Below are 22,807 nucleotides of genomic sequence, written 5' to 3' on the forward strand. Positions count from 1 at the left end.
AAATTTTAAAAAAACAAAACAAACAGCCAAACACTCTTGCATAGGAATCTGTTTCTTTTATCAACAATACCTGTAGATATGCTGTTTATTGAAATGCTAAATCTGAACAGCAAACTGTGAATATGACATTTGAAGAAGAAATCTGCTTGTATAAAGCCTTCTGCTCTCAGTTGTCCTCACTTTCTCTTTAGGGCAATTCTGACCTTGAATGCCTGTATGGACTAAGATTAGCTCAGTTGGTTAGAGCAAGGTGATAATAATGATGCCAAGATTATGGGTTCAACTCCATCCACTTAAGGATTGGACTTGATTTTTTTGGGTTTCTTCCCTCAGAATATTCTGTGATTCTCTATAGTGATGAATAATACTCATTTAAGGTAACTTAAATATACAGTTTTAATTTTTTAGGCTCCAAGAACCACTTAGACATTGCAGATGACCCATTCTGTTCCTGTCTTATCAAGACACTGTAATGGTATCAAGGTTATTTAACCACAGATAGTTTCATATTGATTAGCAACTATTCTTTCATTAATTTGTTTCATTAATATCTGATGACATCTACTTCCAGTTACTCTTTTATGATGACCTATGTTTGTCAAGGGTGTCAAAATAGCAACAGAGTTTGCTTGTCAATTCTGTTATCAACTTTAAATATTGGAATAATGTTGAGATGATCTTATCTGCTCTATTAGGAGAGACATATAATGCATGGGAAAGCTATAAAAAGGAAAGCTTTTTGATATCATTGCCACTGTGCTGCTTGGTTCCAAAATTACCCCTCGTCACGACTTGTTAAGAATTTCAGCTTCCATGAAGTCATTCTTTCTATTCATTAGATTGAACAGACTGAAGTCTGTTTTGGTCCTTCTCACCAAATGGAATCAACCACTGTGATCATCCACCACTGGTGAGTTTTGGCTGCTGTTGTCCTGAATGGAAAATTTGTACATCACCTAAGTATTTTCCTCTATCCTTTTAACCTCAGGGTAGGTATGTGTAGAATCCATCACGTTAGCTCTGTCAAGGGTATGAAATTTCCTTGAAGCCCATCTGAGCATCTGAAGGCTCTCCCACCCCAATTAAGGTAGTGCTATGTAGACAAAGCTTATCTGTATGACCTACTTAGGTTCTAGAAGTAGGCTGGTGACAACTAGAATTAAGGTAGAAGTCAGAGGTGCATTGCTCCGTTTCAATAATTTCTTTATTAAATCAGTTCCAACACACTTCTTTTTTTATTAAATAATCTAGATTCATAATTAAATTAATAGCAAGATGAGAATGGCAGCACCACATTCAATTATATGCAAAAATTGTTTTCAGGTGGAAAACGTCAAATGACTGTACAACAACAATTAATCTATATTACTGGAAAAGATTTAACCATAAATATCTTTTTTTCATTTTTTTTAAGCAATTCTTGTCTCTGAACTAGAAAGCTTTCAAGAAGTCCTTTGCATTACTGAGAATAGATGCTTGCAAGTAAAAGCAAAGTTTTTGTATTGCTTTTATCCCCTTTAATATGGAGAAAATCAGAAATAACTCTAGGGAATTGCATTACTCCTTGCAGATAGCTCTTGGCAGTGTTTGACAAATATTTTTAGAAGTTCTGGTTAATTTAGGAGTATCTCCCTAACAGAATGCTAACAAAAAAATTCATTGTTTGACCACATCACAGTTTAACCATAGATGACAGAAAAGTATCACGCAGCATCTCACTTATTAGAAAATTAAAGGATAAAAGGGCAAAAACTGGTGGATTGAGATAAAGATAGCTTAATAGGTAAAGCAAAAGCCGTATGCTTAATCAAAACAAAACAAGGGATTTATTTTATTTTTTTTTTCCAGTGACAGCCAGATGTTTAGTCATACCCAGGAAAGCAGGGACCCGTCATATTTAATGGTTACTTTGGAAGACAATGCCGTAACTTCAAGCACCCTTCCCTCATGTCTTATCCTCCACCAGCATTTATTGCTGAGCAAGACATTATACGGTTTGCTACACCACTTTTGTCTGTTGCGGTTAGAGCCATCCAAACTTCTTGTCTGCTGTCAGCCTATTCATTAATAGGACAGCATTGGAATCAGAAAAATCCCTGACATCGTGTACACATTGCTCAGCACTAACTAAAACATGTCTGTGTTATCAACACATTGTATTCTTTTCAATACATAGCAATGTACAAGTTACTACAATGAATGCCAACTCTGCCCCACCCAAAACCAGTACAGACTGTCATCTCTTTTGCTCTTCATCTTACCTTATCAAAGAAATACAAGCTATACATAAATACATAAATTATTCTATTTTAGCCCTATGATAAATACACTGTATTTATCCTTGTAGTTTTAGTGATCAGATCATCTCTACAGTATGCACTACTGTGGCTCCTTCTACGGACCTACTGAGGTGTTTGTAATTCTTGGCTCATCACTATAGCAAAAAGAGGATCACAGTTATCACACATCTGAGGAACAAGTGACAAGCAGCAGTGGAAGACAGTCAATAATATTACCTCCCTGTTGTGATGGGAGAACCAGATCCATCTAACACAATCCCCTCCTTGCTTCTGGCCAATACCAGGCTGTTAGGAAAGAGCAAAAAGCAGACAAGCCCACAGTCTCTTGCTCTTGACCCTTCAAAAGATCCATAAGACATTTTTCTTAACGAACAGCTTTCTTCTCTGTTCTGAAGTGCGAGGCTACAAATATTAAACCAAACAGAAGAATCTGTGAAGTGATGATACATTAATAATACAATGTGGTCTAATCATTCTCTCTTCCAGGCACAGGTGAAAAACAAGTGAGGTTATTAACACCACTCATGATAGAAAGCGTTAAACTTTTTTCCAGAACATTTCCAGAACATTTTAGTTCTTGATTCAACAACTATAACTATTCCCATGTCAGGTCTCACCTTTAATGTTTCTGTAACATGCTTACCTTTACTATACAGTAAAGCTTACATACAGTTCAGCAAATACAGTCTAGGACTCCAAATTCATCAACGAAAAGCTCATTATCTGAATCCCATTTGTCCTTAAAAATTTATATGATACCCTATATTTAAGAAATTATCTTTACATGTGTACAAATTAAAATGACTGAAACCAAGTAATTATAATTCTGTATTTCCCAGCTTTTGACTGTTTTTAATTTTTAATTTTTATTTGGCTTTAAGAGTACTATTTTCCTAACTTCATGCATGTTTTGCAGGGCACTTCAAATGCAAAAGAGTAAGATGGGCCTTTATCTCAAAATATACTCAATATATGACAAATTTTCTAGGCCTCCTGTGTGCTAGACATGCATGATTCTTCTGTAGGGACACATCTGTGGAAACAAGGAGGGATTTTCCACAAAACCAGAAACATGTATGTCATTAAGTTTATAGAGATGATCTGGACCGCATTAAGATCCAAATTATGTTTCATCCTGCAGGTTTCAGAAATATGTCAAATACATTCTGAGAAGTACTTTGATAGGATAGTTTTAAACTTCCTTAAATAACAGTTGATTGGCTTTGAAGGGTTCTGATACTCATTTTTGACTCACAAATGTAGTAGAAAGTGAAAATACAACAAATCAATAACTAAATTTGCACAAGAAATACTGTGACTTTTAAACAAGTAATAAGATACTTAACATTAAAAATTGCCAAAGCCAGAAATAGGCAAATGCAATTATCAAAAAAGAAAAACCCAAACAAACAAACAAACAAAAAAAATTTGGGGCTAGAGAAACATATAATTGTGTTCTACTCTATGATATGGTACAGAAGCAAAGAAGAAAGCATGAGAACCACAAGCCCAGAATATAAATTTAGCTTCTAGAAATCTCCCTGAATCCTAAAACTTTACACATCAACCATAACCTAAAGCAGTTAAATTAATCCTCTGATCAGTTTCAAAATCAATGTGATTTTACCAACCCAAATAGTTTCAGCCTTAGTTCCAGCACAGGTGGTTAAGAACTGAAGTGTGTTTGCTGCACATCTGAACCTGAGGCTACGAATTAGCAGAAAGACATTCCCCTTTGCCCATATTTGTATGCTATTAAGTTGAGATACAAAGTGATCAGCAATAACTTGGGATCTGAAAGCTTTGAAATCTGTTTTTTCCAACCTTTGCTTTCAACAAAACATTTGAATCTTACCTTCTTTTAAGAGTTGATATCAATTAAAACTCATTGTCTTCTAATGCTGCTTTATGCCTTAATTAAAAGTGCACACAAGAAAAAAAAATCCTATTTTTCTCACTCTCATAATAGACAATATAGTTACAAAACCTAACTATCAATTTTCAAGAGTGATCATTGCATCATCCCTCCTGTGGGATATATGTTTCCTCTTCATTGCTCTGTTAATTGGATGCAGATATTTTGTTTAATTTGTTTTCTACCCATAAACAATGAGGATTATGTTAATGAGAAGCCAAACACTCACAGAGTTGAGGAAAAATTGATTGCAGAGTTTCAGAGAAAGTGATCTTGAGTTTTTTGGTTTTGGTTTTGATTTTAGTTTTGGTTTTGTTTCATGTAGGGTTGCCTATCTGTCTTGAATATTGCCCTAAAACTATTTTCATAATAGTGATACAACACTTTGAAAGAATACAAGAAACTTCAGTACAGAGCACAGGCCACACCTTGCCCAGACACAGCAAGGGAGTAGAGAAATAAAGGCAGAAAAGAGACAGAGAGAGAACAAATATTATCAGTTTTCAGATCTCACACTGGTCATGCTAAGTGGATGGTGCAGATCTGGGATAGTGAGACAAAGAAAGAAAAACAGAAAAAAGAAAGGGAGACTGATCCACTTCCTTTTATAATTATTATAACCTTGTATACTCCTCTCATTTGGCACCATTTTGCTTGCATGTGTGCTGCCAACCTTTCTGAGACCTTGTTTACAAAGCGAGTCTGGAGGAATTAGGAGGGACTGGGCACCCACCTCAAGGAGGTAAAGTGGTTCAGAACAGCACCTTCCCACCTCTGTGGAACCCCCTCTTCAAACAACAACTTTCCCCTTGTCATAGTCAGAATGATTGAGACAAAACATATCTGAACCCAGTGCCCACCACACCCAGAAATCCTTCTCTGCAGAAAGACTACTGTATGTATTTTGATTATCAGAAAATCCTGAGACAGGGAGAAAAGACCTAACTTCAAGTTGGTAATTTAGATGAATGAAGATTTTGATGCTTTTATCTACAGACAGTGTAGATAAACACTACAAACATAACAAATAAGACATAACAAATCACTTGTTGTATGTGGGGGATACAATTCCTGTGCTTTGAAAGGGAAGTGTATGCAAAAATAAAGGAACAAGCATACTCTATGTCTCAAATTAAAAACTGTCATATAAATCCACAGGTTTTGATAAGAGACAGTAAAGAGTTACAGTATTGTTGGCACAAATACCACTGTAAATAGGGTTTCATCAAAAAAGGTTTTGGAATTAAATCCCTACTACCTAAGTAAAATTCAAAGTCCAGAATAATACTCTGCAAATTAATGTTCTACTAAAAAGTTCAAAGCAGTAATTTTAATTACAGAAATTTTACTCCATGCTAAAACATTACTTAGGATCAATTAAAGACATAAGTAATTTCTCTGACAATTTATTTCCTTTCTGCAATGTTTAAGATCCTAAAAACAAGACAATCAATTCTATTCTCAACCTCCTCAAAAGACAAATACAAGCCACTGATGTCATTCTTATTTCCCATAAAAATAAATTAATAGGAACAAGCTTCTTTGAAAGACTTCAAAATTAATTCCTTCAATTCTTTCTTTCCAATATGCAATAAAAATTCATTAAGCTCAGCTTCATTCTGCAATTTCAGAGCTATTTATCCAATAGGTTTATTTAAATTCACAAAATTTAATAAAATAAGTTTATTTAAAATCACAAAAAAGTAAATTACTCCGGTTCCTGTTCCTCAAAGTTTTTCTAAGACAAATTCCTCCCTTAATTGAATCTACATTCTTTCCTCTGTCCCTAAAAGCTATAAATTTGTCCTTCCATCACTTGAGATGCTGGCCATAAGCAAAGGGCTAGATCCTGAAATGTTACTTGCTGTGCACCAAGAGATTTACAGCATCAGTCACATTTCAGAATTAGCCCCAAACTGAGCTTCTCCTCACAGCTGCTATAGTCTCAAAGCAAAATTTACAGCGATAATTGCTCTAGGTTTTGCAAGTAGTCAGCAAAGCACAACTTTATGTTTCTATCACCTATTCTGTTCTTCTGGCATTGGGGAGGTGCAAGCATCAGCACGGCAAGTCACAAGGAGTAATTAGCATGAACTACAGGTGGATTAATTTTCCCTGTCAAGTACTTCCCAGGAAGAGTGTATTCATAAAAGTTACAAAAACTTGTAATGTTTTTGCTATTTAAGCCTGATATATCCATTACACACATTACACATACCCATTTCCCTGTCAAAATGAACCTTTTACATCTTTCTGTAGATGATGAGGGACTAAAACTCTGCTTTTCAGAAATTCATTCCTGTTGCCTTAATAAAGGTTTCATTCCATAAAGATGATTAAAGCATAGAGGAAGACTCAAGCACTGAATAGCATATCTGCAACCTTTCCAGAAAACACCTGTGGGCCCTCAGGCTACCGTTTCAGGACCCTGCCATCAAGCACATAGAGATGAGCATCACTGCCTCCTCTCCACAGCTGGCCATCCTCTTGCTTAGGAATGCACACACCTTACTGTGAAAAACTACTGCAGAGGTACAGATTGAACTTACAAAGAGCTATGGAGCCTGGTATTCTTTGTGGGGCATAATTTTCAGGAACTACTAACTCTAAAAATTGTAGCCTACCGATTGAAGGTAATGGAAGGTTACAACTTGCATTTGAAGAAACAAAAGTGAGTATCATTCTTACATTTTGGCAAATGTCTAGGCATGAGAAGTGTTAGAAAAACATGAAATATAATGTCAATAAAAGGTACAGTGAAATGATATAGAGAATTCAAACACTATTTTACTAAATAAGTTTAAAATATTCACAATAAATTTTAACCATACAGATTCTTTTCTTCCTCTAGCACTTATTTCTCTTTCTATCATATACACATGAACTAGTGATATTGTGCTGCTAGAAAGTATTCAGACTTCCTTTTCTCTTTACTCTTTTAACTTTGTCTATAAGCGATTGTAATCCTGTCATCAAACAATAAGAGTCTGAAAAGTAGAAATCAGTAAAACTGTGCAGCTGCAGACAGAACTCTTAAAAAGCTCTGTCCACAATTGTTTTTATTAATGCACCTGTCTAACTGGGCCACAAAGCTAATATATTCCCCAAAGATATTTTCAATTTATAAACAATTAGGCATTAGGTCTAGCCTTGCAAGGTCAAGAAATGATGGATCTTATGTCCAGACTCCGATGAATTCATTTCTGTACCAAAATGTTCTTCACAGGAAGGTCTGAGGACAAGACATGTTTAGACCTCAGCAAAGTAAGAATACCTACATCCCTTTGTGCAACCCTTGAAGCAACATCCCTCCCAAATGTTATGGGGCTTACAGTTCACTGTGGCTTAAACACCTTTCTGATTATCCTTTCTGATTATCCCTGATAAGAAAGTCACCTTTAAGCCATCACTACTAAGTTTATTCTGAAGTCATCAGAAAAGAAACTGGGTCACTATGATAAAAACAAACCTTAAGAGAAATGTGATTGTAAATTGACTGATGTATGGAGTATAATTCTAACTAAAAATATGAAAGATGGTAATGTGTTGAGAAGTCAAATAGTTAACCTAGAAAAGAGATCTGCCATAAAAAGATTGATGAGAATTTTTGAAGGCATAGCAATAAGAAAAACTAATTTTTATTATTTGCACTGTAATACAATATTTTGTAATATAGTATAACAAATCTTTCTGAGGAAGTTGCACTCTCTTCCTACCTTCTACTGCCTTGATTGAAAGCCAAAGTTACAGGGGATTGATATTTATCACATTGGCGTGCCTTTTACCCAGACTCTCATGCTGATTGATGAGCTACCTAGTAATCATTTCAGCCAACACTGAAATCTGGTTACTTTTTCTATGCAAATAAACAATATTCTGTGCCAGTAAACAAAAGCACTGGACTGCTGCTGTCTGGGGCCCTTACCCAGAATGTTGTAAAGACTGTCAAGGCCTGTCTAATCCTTTGACAACTGCAATCTGCTGTGTTTTCAGGTGGGCACCAAGGATACTGCCAAGAGCAGTCTGGACATTATCAATACAGGCAGAAACAGGTATGAGGGCCCAGGCAGTGTTTTACTCACTCCTGCTGTTGAGGGAAAAGGGTTGTTAGGAAGGTGCCACTGCTACAGCATCAATTGGTTGCAGAGCTGGGATCAGCAACAAGGTTTTAGTTTTCGTGAATGTGGGATGCTAATTGACCATAAACATCTTCTTGGGAGAGGTGGGATCCAGCTCAGTAAGTGCAGCAAAGGTATCTTTTCTAGCAGGATGACTGATCTGGTATGATGGGTTTGAAAATGAGAATGAGAATGAGAATTAGCATTAGCCTTCTGATAAATGGATGTACAGGATTAACAAGGAAAGAACCTAGAGAAGTTGAAGGAAAGCAAACACAAAATTGACAAAACTGGGACTAGAAGGGGTGACCGCAAATATTTTCATACAAGCGACTAGCAGCTACCATTATATGGAAAACCAGAACCATAAAACCCTCTTTGGACCCGTCCCAGAATGTGAGAGTACCCCATACTCATGTTAATAGGTTCCTTGGGGTGGATTAGAGTGAAAAGATACTGAATGATCAGTGAATATAAATATAACTATAACTAACTATAACTATAACTAAAACTAAATATAAATATAGATATAGATATAGATATAGATATAGATATAGATATAGATATAAATATAAATATAAATATAAATATAAATATAAATATAAATATAAATATAAATATAAATATAAATATAAATATAAATATAATGTTAAGTTTAGAACAATTTGGTTGCAATGGAAAGCAGCTGTGGAGGTGGTTTGGTTAATATTATCTATAGTAATATAGCAATAAAATATTTAAAGAAAAGAAATAAAGAAAAATAAGAATAGAAAGGCATCACCACCTGTGGATCTAGCATCAAAATGTGATTGTTGCCTCTTCTCTCTTGGTTGAAGTGGTCTCTTGGTTGAAGTGGTAGTCACAGTATTGATTCCTCAGAGGCTGGGGAAAGTCCAAGAAACACAAAGTTCATTGGTTTAATACACATTTAAGTTTAGGTGGAAGCACCCAGATACCTCCCCTAGGAGTGGAGCTTTACTCTGTCTGTTGCAGTATAGTGAATTTTGCACAGTCCTCTGGTGGAAGGTCCATAAATGAGTCAAGGCAAAACCAAGTGATGGTTTATGCAGCTTTCTAAGACACAACTGCTGCCTCTCACTTCAGCATGGTTAAGCCCCAACAGGAAGGATAAATACTTCAGGCCCACTTGTGAATGTCCCATAAATGCCCATCTTCCCTGGCTGAGCTGGGGAGTCATCAGAGGGAGAATATGGATTATGAAAGCACTATCCCACTTCTGCAAGTTCTCCTTTATCTGCCTCAACATTCAGCACAAAAATGCCTCCTCCTCCCCCTAGGTTTGTAAATAAAGCACCCTACCACTTCCAAAAAAGACAGAAAGCTTTGAGTCATTAACCACTAACATTCCAGTCTCTCCAAAACCCAAACATAAAATCTCACAAACTCAAACATGAAATAGGATGGTTTTGAGAAATCGGAATGCTGGAGTCTCTTTGAACCATCTTTACATTGATGTACGCAATCCAGAAGTTTGCTGCAGAGCATTTAGAAAAACTTTGTGGTGGCAATGACAGAGGATCCAACAAGGTGCTTTTCTGTACCTAGTACTCAAGAACAAGAAACAGCTGGTTGTGGTTTGAAAACTGTTTGCAGTATTTAACAAAACTATTTATTGAGAGTCATCTATACCAGTGAGCAGGAAATAAGATTAAAATGTCTGGACAAGGATGAACAACTGGCTCTTAAGAAAATTCAAACATTAAAAAAGAAAAAGAAAGAAGGTCAAAGCAAGGACAAATCATCTGGGAAGATCATGGAGGCACTGTCTGAGCATGGTTTAGAATGCATAGCTAGAGAAAGCACACATGCCTGGAACTTGATACTGGTAAGGGATGCCAAGATAAGAGAATAAGACACTAGCTTATTCTCTAAATGAGTAAGTGGGAATGAGAATATTAGAGGAAATGTAGGCCCCTTGCTGAATGTGGCAGGAGGTCTGGTGGCACAGGATATGAAAAGGCAGAGGTAATGAACGCTTTCTATGCCTCAGACTGTTTAAGCAAGTCTTGCCTTCAGCAATTCCACAGCTGATCCAAATGGACTCCAGACTACTATTCCAGTATCAGCCATTCTGTGATTCAAATTGTTAGTGCAGTGAGCTCAGCTTGGCTTGGTTCATTTAATCTAGCTACAGAAGTGGTTTTGGAGAGTGCATACCAGCTATACGTGACATAGGGTGACAGACTGCGGGGTGTAATTCGACCTTAAAGAGTCCTGAAAAGAAATGCCACCCTGCAGGACTGCCAAACACTTGGCAGTTTCACTATGTGTGCAACACACAGTGCCACTGGCCCGAGGCTCCTTTGCAGTGACAGAGATTGCTGCAGAATCTGAAGTGAACCGGGTCATCAGAGACCACCTTAGTAATTGTAAGAAACACTGCCTTTGGTTTCCCTGCAGCTTCCAAGACACATGCTGGGAAAGACCCTGGTACTTTGCCAATGTAAACCCAAATTACTGCTTTGCTGAAGTCACTAGTAGAATTTTGGATTAACCCTGCTGTCAATAGAGTGATAGGACAGCACAGCACAATATGTAATTCTGACATTATAATTTCCAGAAGATTCTGGCACAATGGAAACAAAACTATAAATTCAACCTCTCACATGCTGTCAGTAGAAAGGGCATGACAGGAAAAGGTACAGAAGAAGAAAAATCCATGCAAAAATAGTGTGCTGCCATCACACAACTGAATGATGAATGTATCTTTTTGCTACAGTGCCACATGGTTATTATAATGGAATTTTATCAGCTTTTCTTGACATGTACTTCCTAGGCCAGAAACTCCTCAAAAAAGTTCTTTTTTCCTTATTTTATCTTTAATAACATTGCATCTGTCAGTCATTATGATGACCCAATAGACTTACATCTAGGCAGAGAATGCAGCAGCAGTTCTTTTTATTACTGGATAGTAAAAGAGAAGACAGAGATACAACCCTGTTGAATCAGCATTCAGCAGCTGTGTTTCTTACCTTCTCATATTTACTCTCAATGCATTTTCAATGTTGACAAGCCCATTTTTCATCTTTACTTTGAATGATTAGAATTTCTGAAAATGAACATGTAAGATACACATTTTTTTGTACCTGGCCTCATTTGTCAGGAGATGAGATCATTCAATGCAATTAGGGTGATGACAGAGACTGATGGTAAATGATCATACCAAAGGATTATTATAGTTTCTTTTTAGTATTGGCATGCATTATACAGTCAGTTGCATTGGCTTGAAGTTTCTTTGGGAATTATAATGAAGAAATATCAGTTATACGGAGCTCAAAATTATCTAAATTTTGGAGAGAAGAGGAGACTCGAGGAGAGGAGACTTGAGGAGATGAGAGGAGGGGAGAGGCGAGGCGACTCGAGGAGAGGAGAGGAGAGCCCAAACCACCAGCCAGACTCAAATATCAAGGAAGAATCACACTAGACATGAAAGTCAGTGCTGTAATTTCCTTATGATACTTTTAACAGCTTGTTACGTTGCAGAGACGCTTGAGTTTTCCTTCCTTTCTTAGACTTACTCCTTTCAGTTTTGGTGTTTTTGTTAGGATCAGAATGGAAATGAAAGTCTTACAACAGTGACAATCACAACAGAAACCAATTTTTGACAATTTGGTTTGAGAAGTAAAGGAAAAAATTAAGGAGATTTTCAAATAAGCTAAGTATTGTCAGAGCATACGGAAATATTTTATTTTAGAAGTTCTAATTTTAAGCTCAGATAGAATAGAATAGATAGATAGAATAGAATAGATAGAATTTAGTTAGATTTCTTATTATACCTCTTTTTTTAAAAATAAGTTTTTTCTATCACGTAACTGTCATTTAGCTTCCATTTCTGTGAAACAAAAATCCTCAGACTCCAACATTGTTCTACAGTAAGAGGAAATAAAAATCATGGCAGGTCTCAAAAGGAATTCCATAATCTAGACAGAAATGTTATTGTATTTGGCTTCTCTACATGAAAGTACACCAGAAATTACCTGAAGCACAACTCTTTCTCTGTTGCTCTCTTCTATTTAATCCAATTTTGGTGTTGACTGGTTTTCTCTAGCCTCTCGAGTCTTCTTTTGTAGTCAATAACACAACTCCTCAAAGAGGATAAAAAGTTTTTCTCTTCTTTTCTTCTCTTTTCTCTTTTTCCTTTCTTCTTCCCTTCCCTTCCCTTCCCTTCCCTTCCCTTCCCTTCCCTTCCCTTCCCTTCCCTTCCCTTCCCTTCCCGCACCTTCCCTTCCCTTCCCTTCCCGCACCTTCCCGCACCTTCCCGCACCTTCCCTTCCCGCACCTTCCCGCACCTTCCCGCACCTTCCCGCACCTTCCCTTCCCGCACCTTCCCGCACCTTCCCGCACCTTCCCTCCCCCTCCCCCTCCCCTTCCCCCTCCCCCTCCCCCTCCCCTTCCCCCTCCCCCTCCCCCTCCCCTTTCCTGCACCACACCTTCCCCAAATGACAGCCAGAGGGATTCTACCAAGCTAATTTTGCTTATTAAAAGTGAAGACAAATTTTGAAGAACTTTTTTTAATTGCTGGTCTGAGAGAGTTCAAATGAAAATTTCATGATGCAGTATTATGACAGCTGTACATAACAGTAGGCCTTTCATCTCCTTGATGACTTTTCCTGTTTAAGAAAAGGTCACAAATGTTTGAAGAAAAACCTACCAGTGTATGCAAATGTATAGGGAGAATTTTTGTTGCAAGCTGTGCTTGAACCATGTAACTAATGGAAGAGAAACACAGGGAAAGACAGGAGGAAGTGTTATTAGTGCTATACTGTGTGAGAATTATTTTTTTTTTGGTCAAAAACAGCTTAAGAGAAAACCTCTAAGAACTGAAAAGAGCAGAGGGTTTTGTAGGAGTAGGGAGGGAGAAGGGGGGGGTGGAAAAGTGGTTTATTTATTATTTAGCTGAATATAGTATAGCAAGGTTTTTTTAAAAATACTCCTTGAATTTTGTGTATTTGTTCTCCCAAGTTCGGTTGTAATAAACCTGTAACTCTGCTACTTGATCTGAAAACAGACTTCCATAATTTTTCCCCCTGCTTTGTTTATGCAGAGATGAGATTTATCCTGTTCAGCCTTAATTTAGGTCAAAATATTCACTAATATACAATTTACATTTACGTCTTCACTCTTAATTTTTACCACACGTTTAAACGTTTAAGCTTTTAACCATGGTAAAATTATACTCTTCTCGTATACCACCTACATATGATTTATATTTTAATACAGAATCCTGCACTACTGAATGCAACAAAGTATTTTGAAATATCACACCAAATCCTTATGGTTCCAATGATTTGCCCTTCACTTCTCTGATAACTGTAGCTATGCTTGATTGGCATCCAGAGGGACCTGGACAAGCTTGAGAAGTGGGCCCATAAGTACTTCATAAGATCTAACAAAACCAAGAACAAGGTGCTACACCTGGGTCAACCCCTGGTACCAGCACTGGCTGGGAGATGGTGCATGAGAGGCTGGACATGACCCAGCCGTGGGCACTCCCAGCCCAGAGAGCCAAACGTGTCCTGGGCTGCATCCAGAGCAGCGTGGGCAGCAGGGGAGGGAGGGGATTCTGTCCCTCTGCTCTGCTCTGGTGCCACTGCACCTGGAACCCTGCATCCAGCTCTGGGGTCCCAGCACAGGAAGGACATGGAATTGTGGAAGCAAGCATGACCAAGGTTATTAGAGGGTTGGAGAATCTCTCCTACAAAGAAAGACTGAGACTATTGAGGCTGTTCAGCCAGGAGAAAAGAAGGCCCTGAGGGACCTTTTTCTGGTCCTTCAGTAATTAAAAAGGAATAAGAAGAATGGGGGCAGACTCTTTAGTAAGAACCATAGCAATAGGACATAAGATAATGGTTTTAAACAAAAAAGGATTAGAGTAGATATAAGAAGGACATTTTTTATGATGAGGGTGGTCAGGCACTGGAACAGGTTGCCCTGGAAACATTCAAGCAGGGTTGAATGGGGCTCTTAGGCACCAGATCTAGTTGAAGATGTTCTCTGCTTATTGCCAGGACATTGAACAAGATGACCTTTAAAGTTCACTTCCAACTCAAACTATTCTATCACCTCTAATTATCATAATGGTGATAAAAAATTACAGGTATGAAATATTACATCAAATCTTTGAAGACAGTAAATAAAGGATTTTTTAATTGATTGAAGGTATATTCTGAAGTACACTGAATTCACAATAAACCTGCTTCAGACTGTGTTTTGCCTAAATGCTATCATATAGCATGGTAAGTAATGTGTTCAGATGTTACCTTTGAAAGCTTTGAACAGCTCTTCCATCTGTATGATGTTTCAGATTTTTTTGTGATTCAGAATACCGCATAGTACTAATTCTTATGACCTGCTCAAGAGTCACCTTTGGCTGTCATTTTATCGTTGTATTGCTAAACTGGATTTTGTCTCCTAATTAAAATTCAAGACAAAATGTTTCATTTTCTTGTGTGGAATATATAAATTTATTCCATTAATTAAATTTTAAATTCAAAAACAGTTTTCAACTATCAGTGTTCGAACAATGCTTCAGAACTGGAGTACAGAAACTGGTTCAGTATCATGAAGTTGTGTTTTTCTGATCAAAAATTGTGTCAAAACAATTCTTTATCAATACAACTACATAATGCACCTCAGGCCTGGCCTCATTCTTTTCTGATTTAGGATTTCTTTCCATCTTACAAATGATGTGTAGCTTTATGGCACATAAAAGGAACAAGAGTATAGTATACTTGTTGTGGAGACTATGCAGGGTGAAGGGTGGAGAGGAGAGACTAGGGGTGGTCTCCCTTAATAGCAGAAATAAGTCAACATAAAGGGAAAGAAACCACTGTAATTTATAATACTATTCTGATTACAGCAGTGATTAAGTGTTTTATTCTAAATTTTAATGAAATTAGTTTACATATCCCTTTCATTTGCTTGGGTAATACTAATCTTACTAACATTATGAGTAGTATCTACTACAAACGCATGTTAGTCATCTCTTCAAAAGCTGTAGTTTTCAACATTTATCAGAACCAAGATTTTACCACAATGTTTTCATAATTCCACAATATTTTTGTTTTTCTATAAACATCTGTGATGGATTCACTTTTCATTTTTATTAAAAAGTGAATTTACACATTGCAGATAAAACTTGTTCTTTTAATTATTTTTCATCCGTATCAAAATGGATAAATGGATGTCAATCTAACTCATATTTAGATTGCTTTATATACATTTATGACCATCTATTCAGCTATGTTGTTATTCAAGTGCACGATAAACATTAAAGTTTGAACCTGATTGTCCGTTTGAAAGATCCTATTACATATCTATTACCTTCTAATCTTAAATCATCTTCTAATTTCAAATAATGTAAATTTTTCAATCTACTAAAAATAAACGTCAGTAAAGTTAGTAAATAAGTACAGTAAACATCCACTGTTTTCACTCTGCATTTTTGGGTGAATAACTTTGTCATCTCTATATACGTTTTTCTGCATCACCTCTGAATGTAGATTGCTAATTCTCTGGTGCATCTTTCATATTTTTTTAATCAAACAATATTAACAATATTTAATAAAAATATTATATATCAGAAGAGAGGTCTAATACAATGAAAAAGTACATCTCTCTGGGGAAAAGAATATTAGAAGTGTTATGTCTTTCTTAATAACTAAATTTCTTAATCTTGATTTTGAGCCCAAGATGTTGAGGTTAAAATGCAGCTTTAATGTAACTAAACACTACAAACCAGATCATGTTTGTTGATTTTACAGGTCTTTTTCTTTATTTTACCTGCTTCTTCAAGCCACTGAGTTCAAATTTGATATAGATATACAGTGATACTGAGAACAAAGTTGTATAATTTCAAACAATCACCAGGCTTCCCATACAGATACAAAATATTTGCTATAAAATATGAACATGTAAGTCATAATGGTTGTGATGACACTTACTGTTAAACTTATACATCTAGCATGAGTTGTAGAGAAAATAAATTTACGTACATTTGTGCAGCAGAAAGGAGTGAAAGCTGCATGAATTGAAGGCTGTTCTTGAATTGCATCTACAACCTGGATCACTGTGACAATGTGGGGTACTAGTGAGAAGCTTTTTCCTGTATTTTGTTTGCAGTGCAGTAATGAGGAAATAAAATTGTAGAGAATTAGGACAAAAAAAACTTGACAGTAAGAAAGTAAAATGCTATGATTCCTACTTACCTTAGGGAAGAAAGTTATTAGAAATAAAATAATTAATATGTTAAAAGATCATCTAAGGCTGTATTACGCAATTACAAAATTCATAGATTATAAATATTCTATTATTGATTAAAATATATGACCTTTTAGATTAAATCAGGTATGGGCTGCTGAGAGGTTCTTTTCCTCCTGAAGAAGGAACTTATGACCTGAAGGGAAAATTAGAAAATTATCTTCTTCTAAGGAACTTTGGAGGTGTTGGATTCTGGAAACCTGTGAATTTTGGTTGGTTGGTTCATTTTATTAAAGTAAATATGCATTGAATACATTTATTTAGATATTACAAATACTATTCTCTATTTCATATATTGAAGAGGATTTCAGAATTCTAATTTTATTAATTGTTGCTTGATAACAACATCTAGGTATCTTCCAGCCACCAATCCACCCAGTTTACTTTCCAAAGTTTATAGTGCTGGGGTAGTAAGCCTGATGATCCTGTCTCTACAGACAATGTTGCCTCTTGTATTTTATCACTTACATCATTTCCCGCTTTAATGAAATGTGAGGACCGTAAGCACAACTAATCCAACGAATATTCAGAATTTCCAGCTTTCCCTGAAGTAAAATGCTGATTTTCACATTTTTATACTGTGTCTCCACATTGTTTGGATTTTTTTCCCAGATGTTAAAACCATCTATTAGAAGTTCAATATTTTACGTTTGTTCAATTTTATGTTTGTTCAAAAGTTATAAAACTGCAAAGACATTTTCCATATCTATTTAAAGATGATGCAAAATTAATATGAATGCATCTCTACTGGTTCAGATTTTTATTTATTTATGTTGATGTAGTGTAAGAAATATCCTTTTAGTGTTTTTCTATTCTATGGTAAAATAAGCATATCCATGTGTTATATTCTAAAATATGCTATTTAATTCAATATCACTTTCAACAGACATCATGTACTGTAAGATACAGCAATCTGTGCCCTCATGAATGACATACAGTGACATGCCTGTTATTCATACAACTAGACACTATTTTGAGAAAGATAATCTGTGATGTGATACAAAGTATTTAAAAAATTGAAAAGTTGGGCTCTAATTTCATCCTGAAATAAGCAAAAAAGTCTATCAGAACTCCAGAAATCAGATGACAAAAAAGTTTTGATCAAATGTTTGTCTTTGAATATATATGCTACTATGGAGACCTGGTTACTAAGGTTACAACCAGATCTGTAAAACAGTAAAAGATCATGACAGATGTGATAACTCAGAATCACGGTAGGAATCTATAGTTCTTTGATTTGAACAAAGACTTTTATTATTTGATTACCACTTCAGCCTTTCTACTGTTATCCTTCTTGTGCTGGTTCCTCTAGCTTTTAAAAAAGAATGAATTAGCAAGGATGCATTTAAATGTATTATCTAACACTTCCATTTATGATAATGAATTCAATCTCTAAAGAAAATTGTACAGTCAAAAAAGTATGCAGTTCTTGATAGAGCCTGGCAATAAAGAAAAATATTAAATGTCAAGACCAAATAGAAGCCACAGACACAAGGAAAACAATTTTGATTCTGATGGTAAATTTAATTCTGATAAATCTATTTTCCATTCTTTACTCTTGAGATTTACAAAACTGTGCAGTAGGTGCATATGCTAAGGTTTAGTAAGCATTGCATGTCATTGTACTGAAAATGATAGAACCTGAGAACTGTATGAACTGGTAGAACCTGTACAGAACAGTGTTTTACCCCACCTACTAGTACCAAGAAGAAGTTGAAACATGTGCAAGCACTGGAATCAGGCATGCCCCTAGATATGAGACTATTTCTGTAATCTTTCTTCAGGGATTTTGTAGGGAGTGTGTTTTAAAATCTAGCCAGACACCTGTATCAATCACACCCTTTGAAATGCCCGAAGAAATTTCCCACACAGACGTGAACAAATACAAAGCCATTCTCATTATCCAAAAATGCCTTTTGTCTCCAGGCAGTTTTTACATTGCTTAGGGCCCACTGGAAGAAGGACAAGAGTGACTAGACCCCAGAGCTGTTAGACATTAGGTATTAACTCTGTTAGACATGAAGCTACAGGATATCAGCTCTGCTGCTAGACCGACACACACTTGTGTAACAGTTTGAAAAAGATCCTATGTCTCTCCAATCCCCTAAGGTCCCTAGGGTCAGCCAGTAGTTTTATCACTAAGCAGGCAGGGAAGTTTGTGCATGGGCATCCATATACCCTATTTCTGCTGACATTTTTAATATAATTTAATAGGAAAGTTCCTTTTCTGAACTGTGGGTTCTTGCAAAGCTAAAGATTAGGTGTTCACAAATCCACAGGGACAAAGCCCTGACAAGTTTCATAACATGTAGAGAAGAAAATGATGGTTGCTCTCATTCAACATAGTTTGACAAATTGTTCATGACTAAGCAGAAAAAAAAAAAGTAAAAATAATAAGGGAAACACTTTAAAACTAGGAGTTGGGTGAGCTACCCAAAGTGTGAGGCAAATAATCATTATTTGAAAATGTTCTAATTTGAAATATAACAGTTCAAACTGTTAATTTTTAGAAGTCCTTTATAAAGTCTGAGCAAATGTAAGGTCAATTTGTTAAAATGAGTTGAAACTTATTAAATACTCTTAATCATAATTAAGCCTTAAATGACATGCAAGATCAAAGCAATTGGTAAGAAAACATGATAAATTGCTGTATACCACAGTTTAGCTATTTAAATATTGCTAGCCCATGGTTTTATGGAACACAAATGACTAATCACTTGGGAAAAATAAGTATAATATAGCCTTTCTAGAAAGTATAGAGAGAAAAAAAAAAAAAAGTAAAACAGAAATTGAGTAAATTACCATAACCTACTAATGGGAAAAAAAAAGTCCTGATTATTCAAATACCTTAAAGAGAAACTGTCAAGGAAAGAGTAAATTTTAATCTTAGAAAAATCCATAGCAACTGAACTTTAATGGCAATATGATGAGAATTTCAATCTGAGCATTCACTCCTGCTCAACAGCATGCTCAGCTCTGAAATCAAAATCAATCTCTATTTTAGACAAGAAGTGATTTTAAAAATTAATAAAGACATTTAGCAATTTCTTTATAATCAGAACTCTTCTGTGTTTTGGAGACCAACTCTTTCAAGACTTTAAAACATAGACTTATCTGGTTTAGATATCTGAGTTTCAGTTGCCAGTTCATTATTTTGTTTCAAAATTCAAATATCCACTAAATATGTTACTGAAATATTCATCTCCATCTGAATTCAGAGTGATAATTTACAAATATTCTTCAGCTCCACTTGAAATCTACACATGTAGTCTCATGCCTAGCTCCGAGAGAAGATGATGAAATATAACAAAAGTCAGAAGGGAGGTTCCTTCAGCTCCTCTGAAAGGTGCTTGAACGACTCTAGAAAAGCACAGCTTTTCTCATTCTTCTCTTTGCACATATAAACTGTATAAATGAAAGAAAAACAAGAACTGTTTCCAAATTCCACACACAAATTGATATCTACCCTTGGGCAGCTGGATCTCACTCCAAATAACATCTGTGGAGAGCAGCTTCTCTGGTGTCTGTGCCAATCCAGACAAGTATCTCAGATGTAGATATCTGTGTTGTAAACACCTTAAGTTTGATGACATCAGCCTCTCAGGGAGGCTTTTTTTGCTAGGGAAAAAGCTTTTATTTAATTTCACTTACCCATTCACTTGTGAAAATAAATGCAATTTTAAGGTATTTCGTTGAGAGGAAGAGTGAAAATTTTCTCCTTACAGGAAGAAATTCAGTTTCCACACATAAGTCCTTTGCAGACAGTTTGACAAGACATTCAGCTTCAGATATTATATAAAACATGGAACATCTTGGTTTCTGCTCAAGTAGATTTTAAAAGTCTGATGAAACAGTAAAAAAGTAGGATAAATATTCAAAGTCCATTAAGTGATCTACCTTTTGATGATTTGTACATATTCATACAAAGTTTTTAACACATTTTCCATTTAGAAACCTACATTAACATATCATATTAAAATTGTACACATTTTGTAGTTTACTTGCAACAAAACAAATACTAAAAATATCAATTTGACTCCTTCAGCAAGGAATTGTGACTTCTGCAAAGTGATTAAAAACAGACTACTTCAGGAAGACATATGCAAGCAGAGTGACTTTATAAATTACCACACTTCATTTCCTCCTAGGAACAAAACCAAGTGTGTTTTTAGCTGTCCTTTCTTAGTACAAGGGGCTTATCTCCAATGAGCTTTCAGTAAATAAGTATTTTTCAACTGATTAATTTCCCTTATAAAACACTTGTAAAATTCACTTGTAAAACAGTATACTTCTATCAAAATATGCTGTGGAAATTGGCTAGGTAGCATTTTTAGGAAGATTCAGAGGGTGCTGTCAGTAATACACAAACTACCAAGCTGTAAGAATACCCTGAGAACCGTATTTACTGCACTGAATGTCCAAAATATGGACAAACCTAAAAAAAAAAAAAAAAGCTTTATAAAAGACTTTAAGTTAATACTACAGAGATTAATGAAGTAGATTGGAGCCATCCACTATTAATATCCTGTTTTTATCACTCAAATGCTAGCTCTACAGTAATACTTGAGGGAAAAGGAAAATAAAAAAAAAAGAAGTAATTTGGACTGTCAGAGTTATTTAACTGATATGCTCCTCATGTGCCACCATATCTTTTGTTTTCTGCCAGTTAGCCTCACATTAAACTTTTGTATTTTTTCTCATAATGGCAGGATAGGAGCAGAGACGGTCCAGCTTGCAGGGAAACTAATATATGTCATTAGTGAGACTGGCTTTTGAGTATTTTTTTCCAGTGTTGACCAAACTTGACAGTGGTATCAACAAACAGAAAGAATCTTAGAATTTCAGACATCAATTCCTGTCCAGAGGGGATATAAAATTGCCAGAGTAAATATTGAGCCTGGCTTTGAGCTTAACTGCTGAGGAAAATGAAAGCAGAATAATCCATACTCTTAGAGATGGTAGGGCTGATAAACAACATACAGTGGTGCACAGAAAAAGTCTGTGCTTATGTGTTTGGATTGTCATTTAAAGCTGCACTGAATGGTGAAAACAATGCTTTATGTACCTAGAGAAATAGGAGGAAGAAGTGAATTGGAAGGTAAAATGCTTCCATTTTTTCCCATGTTGAAATGCAAAGGGCTATTTTCCCTTTTAAAATGCCAACACAACATGTCAGAAACCTAGATTGTAACTATACTATCCCTATAATTGAAGTATTTGAGAATAACTTTAGGTGATGTGAAGGGTGATACAATAAGAATCAAAACATTTTGTATTCAAATGTTGCATTGTTCCACCTTGATGTTATAGCAATTATTTTGGGCCTTGCCCCAATATTTTAATTCTCACAGATTCATTAGAAGTGAACAAAAGTACATGGATTTGGTAAAGATATGTCAGATACCCATTTAAGTTTTCCTTTTGGGGGAGATTGATTGAAAACAATTCTGTTTTATTCAGCCTAATGACCACTGATGTCCACAGAAGGTAAATAATGGCGTACAAATAGTTTGTGAAAATTAATTTAAGCACCCTATTTCAAAATATCAAGTGATGATTACCATAAACAGATACACAGCTAACACATAAAGAGGTGAGGAGCTCAAATATTTTGATACTTGATTAAATTAAAGTTTATGTTTCAGACTTTGGCAATTACATTATTTCCCTGCGCCAAACCTATCCTAATGTGGTTTAACATACTTTAATTACAGATGTAGTTTACAGTGCTCTTTAAAATATTATCATCTAAAAAGTATGAAACTCTGAAATTTGACAAATATCTTAGTGATGCTTGGATAATGTGACCTACTTTCTTCTTATAGGAGGCTGTTGTCATGCTAAGTGTGCCCTTAAGCACAAGTAAATTCTAAATAGCTAACATTTATCAAGAAATATCCTTGCAACAATGATTTCAGGTGTAAAATAGTTCTGTTTTAAAATAAACATAATTCCACAGACATATCATGATTCAAAGCCAAGAACAAAGCGCAAGTAAAAATTTTATAATCAAAAAAGGCAATAAGACTTTTTTTACTTGAAAAAAGACAGTATATAATTGCATGAGAGAAGCAGAGGTAATGTTAAAATTTTCTACACTCATTAAATCCCAAGAAATTCCAAAAAATAATAACAATAGCAAAAGCTGATTCTACTGTATGGATTTAAACTACTACAGAGGGTCATCTGCATGG

The 22,807-nt window shown here is 35.6% G+C and overlaps 1 long non-coding RNA gene across 1 annotated transcript in view; it reads right to left on the bottom strand.

Moving 5' to 3' along the window:
- The window catches only part of LOC111941826 (uncharacterized), a 63,090-nt gene that overhangs the window by 19,697 nt on the left and 20,586 nt on the right, over positions 1-22,807 (bottom strand). The window contains exons 9-12 of the long non-coding RNA XR_015280449.1: positions 20,265-20,455; positions 16,349-16,458; positions 12,332-12,439; positions 9,118-9,215 (exon numbers count right to left, since the gene is read on the bottom strand). This is a non-coding gene — a long non-coding RNA (uncharacterized LOC111941826). The remainder of the gene's footprint in view (positions 1-9,117; positions 9,216-12,331; positions 12,440-16,348; positions 16,459-20,264; positions 20,456-22,807) is intronic.

This window comes from Cyanistes caeruleus, chromosome Z (assembly GCF_971803275.1).
Source record: "Cyanistes caeruleus chromosome Z, bCyaCae1.hap1.1, whole genome shotgun sequence".
Lineage (NCBI taxonomy): Eukaryota > Metazoa > Chordata > Aves > Passeriformes > Paridae > Cyanistes > Cyanistes caeruleus.